Here is a 4316-nt window from a genome sequence, read left to right on the forward strand (position 1 = left end):
GCACATGAGTTAATGGCGACAGAAAGCTTGGGTTATTAACTTCAACTTTCATTAAGCAAGTCGCTAGAAGCTAATAGAGCTTAAGAGTCGAGAGATTTAATACCAATTGTATTATCTGTTTCATGACTGTATTGTTTATCTATCCGTTTCTTACGCTCAGTCAGTCTGCTAAAAATGTTCTAGAAACTTTGAAAGGTCTGAAAGTTGCAATATGTTGGCATCGATCGGAAGTTTTTTCAAAATCCCAAACGTAACAGAACTAAACAAAACTGCACTACATTGTGAAAGTGAAACATCGAGGTGTATACTTTTAGATGCCTCGATAAATGCCCTGTGAAACGATCTGCGGCGTATACAAGGCCCTGAAGCTATTTTTGATAAACTCACCTTTTCTGCTGCTACATTCTCTAACGAAGCTTCTTCAACGTAGATCCCTGGACAGGTTTCATAAAGAAACAAAGCGTTTCAAATAACGTGGCCCATCGATTAATCTAAAATTTAGACAGTTTAAGTATGACAACTTCTTGTTAGCATTTGAATAGACTTCTGCTGTTTGACTGTTTCGAAAACTTTACAATTAGAAAAAGGGAGTGCCCATTTATTTTTTGCATCAATGAGTACCAATCGGGAGGCGCTTATTTATAACTTAGCAAATGGGGGCAAAGAGAGAAAAGGGCGCACGAGGGAGGGACGCCACACAGTCTATCTCATTCCCTTCAACAGAGCTGTAGCTTAGAGAAGCTGCTGAGGAGTACGATAACTTTAAAAAAGAAAAAAAAGGAAAGAAAAGAAAAGAAACAACAGCAACAACAGTCAATCACTAGTCTACATAACATGCGTCAAAAGGGGTAGAGGATAGGGAAGAAGGGAAAAAGGGACGGGGATTGGGGAGAGAGGACGTTTCTCCCTCCCCTCCTCCCCTCCCCTTTTTGCGCCTGTCACGGTCTAGCTCAAGAGCTTCAATAAACAATGGCAACCAAACCTCTTAGTGAGTTCTTTGATTTTTTATTTTTTAAGAGAATTTGTGAGAACAAGGAAAATACGTTCTAAATTCCGCTTTCTTAAAAGATTCGAAATAAAAATGACTCATAGTTTCGACACTGTTTGTGTTGTGTGTTTTACAGTCAGTTCGCTTTTAAAGACATTTCGAAGTGCTTTGGCGAGTTTAGAATTCGAGATGTTTTGAAAAAGAGGAATTTAGAACGTATTTCCTTTGTTCTAAATAATTCTCTTATAAAAATCAAATTCCAACTATCTTTGGGCTCCTGCCATAGTTCTTCTGCCACCGACAAAAATGTCCCCATCTCCACCCCAAAAAACAGCAAAACAGAAATAGTTCCAGTTTCCTTCGTCCGGTTTGGAACGCCTGGCGAAATCCTGTCACCCGTGCTCCAGTCACCATGCCCGTTGATAACAAGAGAATTGCAGGTCCTGGAATAACGCAGCCAGTTGTTTTGAGAGAAGGAAAACGCCTTCGAAAACCTCTGGTAACCTCGATCGTGTTTTTTGTATGATTTAGTGTCTAGAAGGTGTTAAATTGAAGAGCCTTAATTTGTTGTAGATCAGCAGCGAGGGTCAGCGACAAGATGGCCGCAAAGCGGACGAGCTGAGTCCCATGTGTAAGTTGCTTTGTTCCCTAAGAACATCATTCATTAAAGTTTGAAAACAAGTTAACTTTAATTTTTTTTAAAGTTTACTTTATAGAAATTAAGCGCAAAATTGAATCAACATCACTAAAATCAGAATTTTGTTCTTTGTTGCATATTGTGTATAGTTTTTTTTTTCTTGGTGTTGCGGATCACCAAATGATGTCACCTTTAGCCTGTTTTGTGCTTCTCACCATCATAAGGTTCAAGTTTTTATTCAACCTTTACAAATCCTCATTTCGGCAAACGAATGCAGAATTTCTGTTGGTTTGTCAGTACCGACAAATTTACTGACAACTTTTGACTTAATTAAGCCAGAGTTCAACTGATATGAACCGACAAACCGAAAACAAACAACTTTTAGTTCTTGAAATGAAGAAGAGATGTCATGTGGCCGCATCTCAAGTCTTGAAAACATTCTTAACAATTAAGCCCATATGTATCAGTTTACGCTTTGGTGACGGCCAGCAAGAAAGGAAAAAAAGATGTTTTCACCATTTCCCTTCTTGAACTGATTTTTGACTATCATAAGAATGGCTAACAATGAGGTTTGCAACACAGAGAGCATATTTCCGACTAAAGGGATGTAAGTAAACAGAAAAATTATCATTAACATTTTTTTTCGCAGAAGCGCACAAACCAAAATTGCAGCTTTTTTTAGGATCTATTTTGATCTTTCTCAGTCTCACTCTCTGTATTTTTCCTTTGCCTTTCTTCTTTATAAACTGTTTTATTGCCCACTTTATCTTCTTTCTTTTGCATTGAATTGAGGCTGGCTAATTTTTAGTAAAGGGGCAATTTTAATCTTCAAAGATTATTGCAGGTAAACAGCTAAATTGACAGTGGATTTTCTCCCAAATGTTACTTTTCTTAATTTTCTTAGTGAGTGTAACTCTCATTAGGACTGCTCAGACTATCCTGAGAATGAGGCATTGATGGAAATATGTATATTTGATGACTTTGTTACTTAGCAACTTATTAGGTTAAAGTGAAAGCTATTAAAGTGGGTACTGGTAGTGAAAATATGCATACTTTCATATGGAAGGAAAACGACCAAAGGCAAAGGGCCAGTAAAGGAAAAACGGAAATACACGCATGATGTCGCTGGCACGATACGAGTTTAATAATCTCATCTGTATACAGTATCATGTCCATGCCTTTCACGTGAATTTTGGGACCAAAAGCAATGTGAAACCACCATGATAAGGCCTGGTGGTGGTGGTGGTAGTGGTGGTTTCACATTGCTTTTGGTCCCAAAATTCACGTGAAAGGCATGGACATGATACTGTATACAGATGAGATTATTAAACCATGATAAGGCCTGGGACTGGGTCGGACAAAATGTCGGTGTAGACGTGTGCGATTTTGCTCCGCGCTTGGCAATGTTGAATGGCCGAAACTGTTAAACGAAAATCGAGGAAAAGCTCTTCAGCATCTTCCACTGACGATAATCTTTCCCCAGATGGCAAAAAGTTAAGACACGACGCTTCGCTCTCAGATTCCGAACTGTGTGAATCGGATGAAGTGTTATCTATACTGAATATGGCGGGGGAAGTTATCCCGAAACTTGAACAAGTGTTGGAAAAACTTGAGAATTTGGAACGGTATGTAAAAGCAGTTGACGAAAAAGTTAGTAATTTGCAGGCAAAGGTGGATTGTTTCGAGGCTTTCAAAAACAAAACAGAAAAAAAGATAAAAGAACTGGAAGACGGATTGGATTTTGCAAACACGGAACGCGAGTCTTTCAAGGAGAAATTTGACAAGCTGAAATGCGAAATTAATCAGCTCCGGGACGAGAAACTATACATGGAAGTTTATCAGCGGTGGGAAAATCTTCGTTTTTTTGGAATTAAAGAAGAAGCCGATATGGAGGAGGATGCGAGAGAGGTTTTGGTTGGATTCCTTAAAACAGAGCTTGGTATGGAAAATGCAGACCAAATCGAATTCCAAAGGGTCCATCGTGTTGGAAAGCGTGTTTCTTCCAGTGGTAAACCTCGACAAATAATCGCACGTTTTTTGAAATATCCTCAACGTGAAGAAGTTATGTCCAATGCTAGAAAGCTAAAAGGAAAAAACTTTTGAATTTCGCCGGACCTTCCAAGTGAAATTTTGGAAAGAAGAAAGAAGAAGATGAAGCAATTTAAACAAGCGAAAAAGGACGGTAAGACGGCCTTTTTCAGTAGAGCGGAGCCAGATAAATTGTTTATTGACGGTGTTGAGATGTAAGAACATTCGAAAAATCATTTAGGCCACATATATTTTCTAGTTGTGTTTTTATTATTTTGCCAAGAACTGTACGTGGAGCAAAAACCTGAATGCTATTAATTAAGATCAAGATTGCAAGGTGCCAGTCAGAGGTGGCACTAACAGCTTTGGCTGGCCACTATTTTATTTCTATTTGTATGTATAATGTTTGTTCTTTGTGGCCATTGTTAGTTTTTGTCATTGTTTTTCTTGTTATTTTCGTATTGTATTGTTCTCTAGTTGTTATTGTAATATTTGTCTTGCTTTATTTAGATCTAGGTTCACTTTTTGTTTTACGTTTGATTGCCTTCGTTTGTTATTTTCTTATTGTTCTGTTTTCTTTTGTTATTTGCGTGGTACACTCGGCTAAGGCTACTGATTGCCTGTTGTTCAAAAGAACCGTTAGCGTTGGCTTCTCTCATTTGA

General features: G+C 38.2%; 1 pseudogene; it reads left to right on the top strand.

The window, feature by feature from the left end:
• The first annotated feature begins 3035 nt into the window (after positions 1–3035).
• On the top strand, positions 3036–3872 carry LOC140945093 (uncharacterized; annotated as a pseudogene).
• The last annotated feature ends 444 nt before the right edge of the window (positions 3873–4316 follow it).

Source organism: Porites lutea, chromosome 8, assembly GCF_958299795.1.
Source record: "Porites lutea chromosome 8, jaPorLute2.1, whole genome shotgun sequence".
NCBI classification, from domain to species: domain Eukaryota; kingdom Metazoa; phylum Cnidaria; class Anthozoa; order Scleractinia; family Poritidae; genus Porites; species Porites lutea.